General features: G+C 52.7%; 1 protein-coding gene across 3 annotated transcripts in view; it reads left to right on the top strand.

Annotated features, from left to right (window-relative positions):
• The first annotated feature begins 743 nt into the window (after positions 1-743).
• LOC102252495 (chromosome unknown open reading frame, human C14orf159) overlaps positions 744-12,630 on the top strand; it is a 67,629-nt gene continuing 55,742 nt past the window's right edge. For all 3 annotated transcript variants that reach the window (XM_014543678.1, XM_005871195.2, XM_014543677.1), the window contains exon 1: positions 744-942. The gene's annotated coding sequence lies outside the window, so the exon portion shown is untranslated. The remainder of the gene's footprint in view (positions 943-12,630) is intronic.

Genomic DNA, 12,630 nt, shown 5'->3' on the forward strand with positions numbered 1-12,630 from the left:
CCTGAGCTTGCAGCCGGCAGAGAGAAGAAAGTCTCCAGAGGCGATGCCTGTGGGTAAGGGCTTTAGGAGGAGTAGCAGGGCGCGCTGCGGGACACACAGCGGGCACCTCACCTGTTCTTGGGAGCCAGGAAAGGAAGCCACACCTCTGCTCTGCCAAGTCATATGGGAAGGGAACAAGTTAGCCAGATGGAGGCAGAGGGCAGAAAGAATGAGCCAGACACAGGTAGGGGCATGCAAGGGGCTGGAGCTGAAGGGAGGACCCTGCAAGGGGCTCAGGTGTGTGAATTGTGCTGAGAGTCAGAGGAGGAGGGGAAGGGAAAACCACAGGCTGGGGCAGGGACCTTTTGGTGAGTGACTTAGGATGGTGTTTGGGCTTAATCCTCGGGCAAAAGACGAGTCCTGAGGCTTTGAAGCCGGAGCCAGAGCGGAAGAAAGCAGGTCCTGCTTTCCCCTCGAAGGAGGCATCCCTCTGAAAAGCATAAGAGCCATCGTCTATTGGGCGTTAAACGACCAGGAAACTGAGGCCTAGAGAGACACGTGGTGCCCAGACTACAACCCTGGCATCAGAACTTTCGAAGTCCCCAGGGTGAGGCCAGCCAAGCCCTTGCATTACGTGTCCCCGTTCCAGAGAGAGCAGGCCAACTCCTGCAGGGCCCGCCCAGCCGCTCGAGGCTCTGCGGCTTTAAGAGCTGGGGTGGCTGCCTGCCACGGAGGCCACACCCCCAAGCACAGCCCATGTGAGCTCAGGCTGTGGACTGAGGCTCTGACAGTCCCTGGGGCTGGCCTGGGCGTGCTGACCAGGCCCTGCAGGACAACCCGAGGACGCAGGCCAGCCGAAGAAAGAGGACCTTTATGCCTTTTTGAGAGAAGCACATTCTGCAGAGCTGTGGAAACAAAGAGAGGAACTGTGTGTAGCCCTAGGCCAGACGTCCCAAACAAACTGTAAGTCAGGAGGGCAGGGAACACAGCACAGACCCGCCCTCCCAGCTCCCAGAGGAGCGGGGTCTGCAGAGAGCCCGCCCAGGGGCTGGCAGGGCACAGCCAATGAGCAGGGCAGAAAGTTTCCTGAAATCCTCCAAGGGAGGTGCGGGCGGGCCTCTGTTTCTGTCTTTGAAAAGTCCGGGCTCTGCTCAGCACATGATGACTGACAATAGCTCAGGTGTGGGAAGCCTTTCTCCCCTCTGTCCTCCCTCCTGCGTGGGCCTTGTGGTCCCTGTCTTTGCCCTGAGAATCCCCAGGTCATGTGAAGGCCAAGAAAGTGAAACTGAAACCCGTCAGAGGTACCTGTCAGCTCCGGGGCAGGAGCTTGCTGTGAGGAGGTGATGCGGCTAGATGACCCACATGGGGGGTGGCCATGGGGGTGAAGGGACTCCAGGCTGCCGCAGACACTGGGGCAATTGGCCGGTCAAAGTTCCCTGAGCACCCAAAGGACACACGCAGGGACCTTAGAGAAGAGGCGGAGGTGAGGCAGCACCCAGGTCATCACCTCCACCTGGAGGCGGAGTTTGACTATTTTCTTCAAGGCTTTGTCCAGACCAAAGTGCTGCTTGTCTCTCCACTGGGGGCCAGGACCAGCATGGCGCGAGTGAATTTTCTTTAAGGTTTTGTCCAGGCCAAAGTGCTGCTTGTCTCCGTCTCCACTGGGGGCCAGGACCAGCATGGCGCGAGTGACCACAGTGATGTGCTTCTGATGTGTACGCCACCAAACACTAAAGGCACAACCACTTGGCTTTGGGGGTGTCTCCTCTCTAGCAGTATCTGTGCCTCCCCACCCCCACCTTCATTACAAAAGGCAATTGAGAGCTACCTGCAGTCCCCCTTACTTCATGAGAACACATGCAAAAGTCAGCATGGGGAGGGGTGGGGCAGGTAGCAGGTTGCGATGATGTTGGCAGAAAGAAGAATGTTGGCATTGATTGGCAGGCAGAGGAGGGAAGCTCATTTTTGTCTCCCAGATAGCTGGGTACAAGCTAAAAGGAAGGGGAAGAGAGGTCCAAGAGTAGAAAGCAAAGAGGGAGCTGGCCCCGCCTGAGGGGTGGAGTTAAGGTGAGGAGGAAGGAAGAGGAAGGTGGCATGGGGTGAGGCAGGGCGGAGGGGGAAGGCGAGGGGGGTAGGCTGTGAGCTGAGAGAAAGCTCACCTGTGGCTTGTGCATAATCATGATGAAGGACCTTAAAGACTCAAATGTGACTTCTGGCTACAGGGCCAGATCCCGGGAGGTCAACTGCTGGCCCTTGACATGTTTTATTTGTAAATTGGAGCATTCCTGGAAAGTGGGGTCACTTCACATGTGATTCTGAAAGGTCTGGCAACACCAGGCTCTCACGGCAGCAGGGGGGCTAAAGCTGGAGCTCCTGTTCCCCAAGGTCCCCATTCACACTGAAGGCATTTGCATTCCCCACCCACTCCCCAACCTCTGCACCTGCCTGCTTCCCACAGGCCTTGAGGACTGTTGCTACTCCTGCTCTCCGTAATAATGAATCTCTTCTACTGGGAGCCTGTGTGTGCGTGTGCGTGTGTGCGTGTGCGTGTGCGTGTGTGTGCACATGCACGCCACAAACACAGGTCGGCTCTCTTTCAATTCATTTCAGTTAATCTCTCCCATTTTCAGTTGAGGATGACAGATGCAGGAAACCAAACGTACCCCTCTCCTCAGCATATTTCAGCAGCCTTCCCAGGCGACCTGCCAAATTGCTAGATGGTATTTGCATTTTTTTAAAAAATTGAGTGCGTTTTGTTATTTTGGTTTAAGGATTCCCCAGCCTTCCTTAAGGCCCTATTTAATTTATGCCACACTTACAGCTTTCAAAGCATTTCTTAAATACACACAAGTTCATTTTTTATCATCCCAGCAGTTCTGTGAGGTCCATAGGGTGGGCCCCCTTCGTACGCTCTTGGGGAGAACCAACTAGTGGAGAAGCTAAATGCCTTGCCTTGATCCTGCAGTCAATGGCAAGACAAGTTAATATTCAGGCACAGCTCCCTGGAAAACTACGTGTGTCCTTTTGACTGCATAGAATTGTGAAAGTTATGCTTTGATAAACATAGTGACTAAGGGTTTGATCTCCAGCATACTTGCCTGACTGCTGGTTAGGCCACTCATTAGCTACAAGTCTTTAGGAAAAGTCTTGAATCTCCCTGCGCCTCCTTTTCTGTAAAATAGGGATAAAAGCCCTCATTTGAGAGTGTTGTGTGGATTAAATGTGATAATACATGTAAAAAATGTTTAGAACAATGCCTAGCAGAGTAAGCGTTCAATAAATATCACGATCTGTACAAAAACTATTATTCTCTGTACCTTTGGGAAATATCTATATTAGGTAGGGTATGAGCTAAGTTGTAACCAAAAGACCCCAAAAAGAATAGAAGTCTTTCGTCTAATAGCTAAGAAGAGGTAGATGGTCAGGACAAATAAACAACTCTACTCCACAGGGTCATTCAGGAACCCAGGTTCCTTCCATTGTGTTGTTCTCCATTCCTACTGTGTTCTCTTCTGCATAGTCAAAGCTGGCTCAACATCCGGTCCACCTTCTGTTCTGTCTGGAGGAAGAGCAGGGATGGAGCTGGAGGGCAAACAGCCCCGCTCAAATGACATTATCTAGAAGTTGGCCATGTCCTTTCACTCATAGGCCATTGGCAGAACCTGGGCACACTTAGCTGCAAGTGAGTCTGGGAAATGGTAATGGCTAGCTGGGCCAACTAAATACTCCCAACTACAACTTAAGAGTTCTCTTTCTAAAAGGAAGAAAGGGAGAGCAGAAACTGGGAACAGCTTATGTCTTTGTGCCATGTTACCACAGATGTGTGCTTTGGACCTGAATTTGATGTTATTCATGCCTTCTCAGTCTGCCAGTTTCTCAGCCCACCTGTGCTCTACTGCCTGTCTTCTGGATGCCTGCTGCACTCTCAGATTTCTTCTTTTCCAAAACACAGGACAGCTCTTGGCTCTGTGTTTCAGAGGAACACCTCTGGTGACAATGTGATTGTCTCCTGCAGACCAGTCAGACTGTTTACTGGGTTGGGCAGCCTCTTCCTTTACTGCCCAAGCCTCCCAGCAAGAGTGGTATTGGGCTCCGTCATTGTTCTTTTTCTTCTTCTCCCTCCCCTTCCTCCTCCTCCTCCTCCTCCTCCTCCTCCTCTTCCTCCTCCTTCTCCTTCTCCTTCTTCTTCTTCTTCTTGATCCTTGAATCTCTGTGGTCTGAGAGATCAACCTTCATGATGTATACTTTCCTGAAATCACTAAGTAACAGCTGGCTCAATGAAAGGAAATATAGATCAATGTTCCATTTCATTATGGCAATAATTGAGATTGAACAGGTCAAGGAAGGGAACACCAGTTGTCTCAGGAGAGCTTGTTCCAGAACCAAAGAAGGTGATTTGATGAATACAGGAAGCAGGCCCACACTACCAACCTCACCAGATGAAGGAGGACATTTGTACCTGTTGAAGGCCTACTATGTGCCAGGCACCTACTAAAAGCAGAAGTTAGAGCACTAAATAATAAGACAGGCACCTGGGAAATGGTAATGTCTAGTTGGAGTACTTTATATTAAATTATTTCATCGAATTCTTACAAGTTCTTCAAAGCATGTATTTTTTACACTTAAAAAATATTTTTTTTATTGATTTCAGAGAGGGAGGGGGAGAGATAAAAGCATCAATGACGAGAGAGCATCATTGATCAGCTGCCTCCTGCTGACCCTCTAATGGGGATCAAGCCCACAACCCTGGGCATGTGCTCTGACCAGGAATTGAACCATGACCTCCTGGTTCATAGGTTGACGCTCAACCACTGAGCCACACCGGCTGGGCTAATTTTCACATTTTAGAGACCAAATGTTATTTTGGGAAATGGTAAGGATGATTTTGAAGCCACATCTGTCTGATTCTAAAAATCCTGCTCTTCCTGTTATTACCTCGCCTGCCTCCAATCACTTTCTTTGTTGCAGAGGGAATCTAGTCTATATACAGAAGTGACCTTGACCCCTCTGCTGGACACCTAACCAGTGACTACTGTTAACTCCGGGGGCACCTTCCTCTCTATCCTGCATCTCTCTCTAATCACGCTTGTCCACTTATCCTTCTTTGTGGACCCACCCAGCTGAACCCCACTTCTGGAGCCTGCTCCTTCCTGGGGTGCTGGCTGCTGGAGGAATTATTCAGTCCACCGTGTCTATCTGAGCCATTACAGTCCTGGGTCCCCAGGCTGCCTAGAAACCCTTGCAGATGCCCCTGGATACTTCACTGCCCCCCCTTGCCATTGGCATCTCCTCCAGACTGTCCCTCTTTCCTCTGCCCTTCTTTGAATCTGTTTTATTGTCTCTCATTGTCATTGACAGTGAATCCATCCTTTCCATGGAACAAATCTGAGGCCCCAGGAAACTCAAGGTCCTCCCTTGGCAACCACCCAGCATACCTCCTCCTCTTCTCCACCCTCCCATGCCAGGGAAGAGGTGTGCTCCTGCCACAGCTGACCTTCCCCTTGTGCGCCAGATGCCCTCCCATCTCCCCTGGAACCTCCCTCCACACATTGTTCTCTCTCACTCACACCCTCAGCCTCTCCTCCACCAGCATTCCTCATCAGTACCTGAACATATTCGTGGTGCCATGGTTCCGTCTAACTTCTCTCTTCAGTTTCCCTTCCTCTCTCCCTTCACAGCCAAGCTTCTTGAAAGAATTATCTACACGGGCTGTTTGCACTGCTTGCCTGCCCCTTCCTTCAGTCCTCCATCCCCTGCTGGCTCTGTGCCACGATCGATCGAAGGCCCAGACGGAAGTCAGGAAAGAGAGCCACGTCCAGAACCAGTAGACACTTCTCGTGCCTAGTGTTGCTACCATTGTCATGGCCGCACCTTGAGCTTCTCACCCGTGGCTCTCTTCTCTAGGTTTCCAACCTACTTTGCTGGACATGCTTCTTCCATATCCTTCACAGAGACCTCCTTTTCTACCCACTCCCTCTTAGCACCCTTTTAAAATGTAAAGCACATTCGTAGCGCAAAGGCTGTACACAAAATTTGCCAACCCTGGCTTAATCTCTTCTCCCAATAGCTACATCTCAGTGGAGTTTTGTTGTTTCCTAGAATATAGTGATGTGTGTGTGTGATTTGCTAACGTAAATAAGCTATGAGTTGGACCAAGGGTCAGATAGCCATACCCACTGGTGACCCGTGCTGCCACTCCTGCACCCACCTCATTTAGTGCAAGTGCCCCCCACCCCTGGGCATTGTGATTTGAAGAGCTGCTGGGTGAGACTCCACTCTCTCCTGCTGCCCCCTCCTGGCTTGGCGGTGGTCGAGTCCTGGTGGAGTTCATGGGGTTGCTGGTCTTGTCGATGCCTCAAAACCTGTGCAGTGGAAAGTACTGTAGCACGAATCTTAACCCTGGTGGGGATGGCCACGTTTACTATTTCCTGTAGGGTCCTCAGACTGTTTGAGGACCGGTATTATATAAAAAAAGAGATATCCTGTACTGAACACGTACCATGTGCCAAGCATGGCTAAACATGTATCATTTCATTTCATCCGTGTAACAACCACGTGAGCTCCATATTCCTTTGATTGTTGGCCATTCCCTCTGTACAAGTGATGAGACTGAGACCCATGGAGGTTAAATACCTGCCCCACGGCCACAGGGCAAAGGTAGCTCATCCATCCTCCCAGCTCCAGCTCTGACTCTAAAACCCATGTTCTTAACGGCTCCCTGAGTCTAATTCAGCGGGAATCGTGTGGCACCAGGAATCTGCATTTTTACAGGGTTCCGCTGCGGGGTGTGGAGAGCGGCTACAGTGTTTGGACAAATTCAAGCCTCGGACTAATGAGAGGGCACAGTTCTCTCAGGAATCGTGTGGCACCAGGAATCTGCATTTTTACAAGTGTTCCGCTGCGGGGTGTGGAGAGCAGCTACAGTGTTTGGACAGGTTCAAGCCTCGGACTAATGAGAGGGCACAGTTCTCTCATGGCCACGTGCAAGTCCCAGCTTGGAGGGCAGAGCCCTCCCAGCACAATTATAGCCAACAGCTGTAGTTGTAAGCTTGAACCTATGGTCCGAACACATGGCCCCACGTGTCTGAGTGACGTGGGCTTGATAGAGTTCAGGGGCATGTAATTGAGTAGGATCGAAACCCACGAGAATGCTGTAAACATCTTGACCACGCCCTTACTTTGCCTCCTGGAATCTGGCTATAAAATAAAGACACGGCTCGTAGTCCGTGGCGCTGTTGCTAGCTCTGCATCAGAGAGGACAGCGTCCCACCCAGACCCAGCTTTCTTCTCTTGTCTGTCTTTTCTAAATCTTTCACTGCCCCTTCTCAGGGTCAATGAACCTGGCTGAGCTGACATGGCACATAAGGCGCCCTGGGGCTGAGTATGCCATGGCCGTGCGGGCTCGCCATGGGGGTTCTGGAGCCCTGCACTTTGAGAACACCGCCTCCCATAAGCAGAAGCGAAACTGCTCCCAGGAGAAGGATGTAATGTGCAGCACCAGCAGCCTCATTCTGGATGAAAGAAAATGCTGGGCCTGCAGCCTTCTGTAAGGAAAGAGGAGATTAGAAGAGGTGGTAAAATGTGAAGACCCCGTCTAAGCCCCAGAAACGTGCCGCTCCGTCAGAGTCCCCGGGGAGGCGTCACTTTCCCCTGTCCCGAGAGGGCCCCGAGCAAGTGTCCCCGGCTGGGTGAGAGCGCTCACCTCGCAGGGACGCCCGGCTGTCCAGAGGAACAGCATCGCATCTTAACCGAAACGGGGTCCTCCTGGCAAACCCCCTTTCCTCTCTTAGTCAGTCATTCAGACGTGGTGCTCAGGCTCTCAGATCTGGAACTGTTTACGGCCCCATAGGCAGAAACAAAAGGAAAAAGACTTCGTTATTATCTAAACACAATGAATCTGTAATGAAACAAAGCAGCCCGGGCTACAGCCATTCCTTGGCTCACTCTGCTTTCCAGCGGCTAATCTATGCTTGGCAAGGAATCGGGTGGAAACAACCCCCCCGCACCACCCCCACCTGGCGGCCCATGTTTTCTCAAGCTTTTGTACCTCTCTTTGGCTCCTGAGTAGGGTTGGCCATAATCCACGGAGCAGGGGCCGGTGCCCTCATGCCCACGAGGGCCAGCGACGAGGTGGTGCCCAGCAGAGAAGAAATAGAGTGGAGAAAACCAAAACTGCGCCCCGTGTTGTGCTGGGTGTGTGACTGATATGATTTCATCTCGCAGAGAGCTGTTGGGGTTATGTCTTCATTGAATGAATGAGAAAGCAGAGGCACAAATACACAAGTAACTTGTGCAAGACCACCCAGGTAGTAAGACCACCCAGATAGTAAGACCACCCAGGTAGTAAGACCACCCAGGTAGTAAGACCACCCAGAGCCTGGAATCAAACCCAGAGTCCTTGCCCCTTCCACGTAGTCGTGTGCCACTTGCCACTCTCTCGGGCCACTGCCTCTGTGTCTGTTCCTCAGAACAGATCCTCGACTTCCAGCCCAAACCATTCCCCTCACAGGCCTTGGCAGAAGGCCACTCGCCCGGGGCTCCAAGAATAACGTAAATACAATGAACCATTTTAAAAAACGAGATTATATATGTCGAGCACTCAGCCCAGTGCCTGGTACTTTCGAAAAGTACTCAGCAGACCTCCGGGCATTGTCGGCCCCGAGCTGGGCGTTCCTGGCTGCAGGAGATTCTGCTGACAGTTTGGGAACAAACACTTCTTAAGTGACTATAATGGATGGTCGAAACAGGAAAGAAAAAATAGACTTGGACTCAAGAAAATTATAATCCAACTGGGGAATTGAAAGCATTGCCTCTCTAGAGAAAGAAATGAAAACGTAATTCATAGCCTCATCTCCCGTCCTGTTCTCGCCAACTACGAAACGTGCCGCAGCTTTGGAGAAAGTGACTTTGCATCTTTTGGGGGCCCCAGTGTCCTCGTCAGGAAAATGGAGACACTACGGATCTCAAAGGGCTTTCTTGTTAGGCGTGCGTAGGTGTCCACCCTTCGTCGTACACAGTGGCAGAGGGTGATGCGTGTGTGATTTCCTAAAGTTAATAAGCTAGGAGTCAGACCGAGAGTCAGATAGACAGCCACACCCACTGGCGACCCGAGCTGCCTCTGCTGCACCCACCACATTTAGTGCAAACGACCCCCCCTCTTCTCCCCCCCCACACACACACCTGGGCATTGTGATTTGAAGAGCTGCTGGGTGAGACTAGCTCTTTCCTGCTGCCCCCTCCTGGCTGCCGGTGGTTGAGAATCAGACGCTGAGTCCTGGTGAAGTTCATGGGGTTGCTGGTCTTGTCAATGCATCAAACGTGTGTAGTGGAAAGTACTGTACTTCGAATTGGTTAGAAAACTCTGCGCCCATCCTCGGTTGCTAGCTGACTCTGTGACCGTGGCACTGACGAGGTCTGCTTGCTTGGAGACCGGACTTGGAAATGACGCTCTGCCTGTGGCGAGGGCCCGAGATTAGAGAGGACGGAGCGTTCCAGGGGGTTCTCCTTTATCCTAATGTCACAGACACTCCAGCCCCAGTTGCTGTCAACATAAACGGGGTTCCCTGACTCACAGACCTAAGGATGTCCCGAGGAGGATGGGTGAGATGCCCTGGGTCTAGGGGGCACCATCATGGCCCCCATGCTGTGGATTGGAGCTCTTCGGGCGCTAGTTTGCTCTGCTCATGATGGTGGAATGGCCTGAGCAGTCCAGCCCTTGCAGCTGCAGCCCTGAAGGCCTCTGCCCCCCACCCCACTTCTCAGGATGAGTCCTGAGCCTCCTTCTGACCGAACCGTCCCAGGCCGCATGGAGCAATCCCGCACACGGGGGTAGAATTCTGGGATCGGCTCAGCTTAGGTTGTAGGTTCCACACCCAGATCCGTGGAAGCACTGGATTCCCACATGGAAAGGGGGCGCTCTTGGGGGGTGCGATTTGGCAGGGAGACCACCACTGTGCTCACCACGGGGACATGGCTTCTCTACAATAGAAAGGAATGAGCAGGCTGTGTCTGAGAGTGAGCCCACCGCTCATTGGGCCGGGCAGAGCATCCCTGAGAGGGCGCTGTGAGAAGTGGCTTGTGGGAGGGCAGTGGGGGCACAGGGGGGTGGGGTGGCCGTGCCAGCCCTGGGCCTGCAGTGCGCCTGGGAGTTTGGCTGGTGCGTCTACCAGCACCGCCAGCAAATGCCGGAAAGGGGCCAGTTTCCTTCTGTTATGTTTCCTTCTATTATGAAGGCTGATGCTGGGGCCATTAAATATTTACTCCGCCTTAAAGCATCAGGGTGGTGAAGAGAAAAGGGAGTTCACAGTTCCTGGGTGCCCGCCACGTGCTGGACGGGAGCTTATCTCTGCCTGTTCTCCTTGAATGCTCCCCAGCTCCCTCTGAGACGGGCGGCATCGCCCCGGTTCCCAGATGGAGAAGGAAGGGGGAGTTAGGGGACTCGTCCAGAATCACTCAGCTCACAGGTGGGAGAAGGGAGCCTGGAGCCCGCAGGCCTGCGTGGCTCTCAAATCCACAGGCCGGCAACCGTGTTGCAATGGTCTCCAGTTTGTGAGAATTCCACTGTCCAGGGTGTCACAGCGAGTCCCCTGGCCGATGGCGCTAGGCGTGGTGACAGCTGCTTCGGAGCAGGAGCTTGTCCTCCGTTACATGCGTGGTAGCCAGGGGCTTGGTGAGTGTAGAAATCTGAGGGCAGGGGGCTGCTCATGGACCTGCCCCACGGGACGGAGGGCGGGACGGAGGGCCCGGGAGAAACAGGGCTGCCCGGCATCATCGCTGGCCTCCTCCTCACACCCTCCTCTCCAGCGGCTCTAGTGTCAGCTCAGCGCACTGCATACATGATCTCCTCGCACCCCAAAAAGCTCCTTTGAGGCAGGTGCGATTATTCTCTCCGTGTATAGATGAGGAAACCAGGGAGCAACCATGAAGGCTGAGGCCACAGCACGTGGCTTGTCCCCGTGGGCTGTGCATCCTCACCGCCATTTAGAGATGAGTACACGTAACCTTTGAGAGGGGGACCGCTGATCTCATCTGGCTGGCAAGTGACTGAGCCCGGATTTAAACTGTCTGACCCCAGAAACTGGAAGGGTGGTCTCTATCACTTAAGGAAAACCTTCGGGGGGTGGGGGGCCTCTCTGGCCTGTGGATCCAGCCTGGAGAGGATGTCCCACATGCTCCCGGGAGAGAACAAACACAGGTCCTTTCTTGGGTCATCTGTGCACATTGGTGTCCCTCTGCCCTGCTCCCCACTTTTCCCCTCCCCCAGTCACCATGTAAGGGGCCCTGACCAAGCCCTGGGAGGAGCCCCTTCTGGAGCCTTGGGCCACATCACCCCTCGATGATGCCGATGCCAGTAGAAAGCCTTTTCAGTGTTGAGGGCACTTACAACACAATCACAGAAGCTGGGAGTGGATCCGGTCCACTGAGCCGCCGGAGGTACAACGGCTATGGGAGAGGGGAAGGCGAGGAAGTGGCGTGCCCCTTTCTCTGTGTTCTGTTTTTAGCCTGTGCTCTCAAAGCAAGTAGGTGCCATGGTGATAGGTGCCATAGAAATAGGCCGAGCCGTTCCCATGGAAATGCACACGTGTTGGGGAGAATGGGGTTCTGCTGTGTTCTGGCTGCTGCCGAGGGCAGGACCCCAAAGGGCCCGACCCCCAGACCAGGGCAGAGGGCCACTAGAGGATGGCCTCTCGAGGCTTCTGACTTTCTCACTGCGATTGTCTGAGGCCTCCGAGGGCACAGCGTCCCTCCAAGGGCACCCCCAGCCTCCCAGGGAAGTCCTGAAGGCGTGTGGCCTCTGCCCAGCACAGCGATCACCCGCGTTGGGAGCCCACGGCCCCCATCCTGCCTGGATGTGGAGCTGCCGCTGGCTTTATGCAGTGAGTGGGTAATACAGAGCCGTGGGGCGGGGACCGAGCCGGAACGTTTTCAGGAATACTCGGAAAAGGAAACCTCGGAGGAGCTCAGCCAGGGAGCAGAGCAGGGAAGGGCAACATCACACCCGAGATGGCGGGTTTCGGGCTGTGAGACCTCGGGCAGTAGACTCAGGCCCAGCTCAGCTATTTCCGAATGCAGTTTTCATGGACCGAGAGACCCTTAAAACAACTGCTCGAGCCATCCCGTAGTATTTCCATAACCGTCTCTGCATAACTGTTGGTAGATGTATATAAATGAAGCTGGTCAAGCTTAGTTCGTTTTTATTTGGATGTAGGCCAATTACATCTTCTGAAATACATACACCCTTTAAACCTTAGGCCTAGCATGGGAGGATTAAGTTTAAGGACCATGTATTAGTAACTCTGCCCCCTAATATCTACTTCTGTCCGTAATGGGGCTCTATTAGATATATTCATTTCTATACATGTATGCTGTCAGATGGCATACTTCCTTTAGGGCAAGGCTGCGGCCCACCGGCCGCGAGTTTGACGTGCTTGCTTTAGGGCAGTGATGGCGAACCTATGACACACGTGTCAGAGGTGACACGCGAACTCATTTTTTTGGTTGATTTTTCTTTGTTAAATGGCATTTAAATATATAAAATAAATATCAAAAATATAAGTCTTTGTTTTACTATGGTTGCAAATATCAAAAAATTTCTATATGTGACACGGCACCAGAGTTAAGTTAGGGTTTTCAAAATGCTGACACGCCGAG

Source organism: Myotis brandtii, unplaced genomic scaffold, assembly GCF_000412655.1.
Source record: "Myotis brandtii unplaced genomic scaffold, ASM41265v1 scaffold332, whole genome shotgun sequence".
Classification (NCBI taxonomy): Eukaryota; Metazoa; Chordata; class Mammalia; order Chiroptera; family Vespertilionidae; genus Myotis; species Myotis brandtii.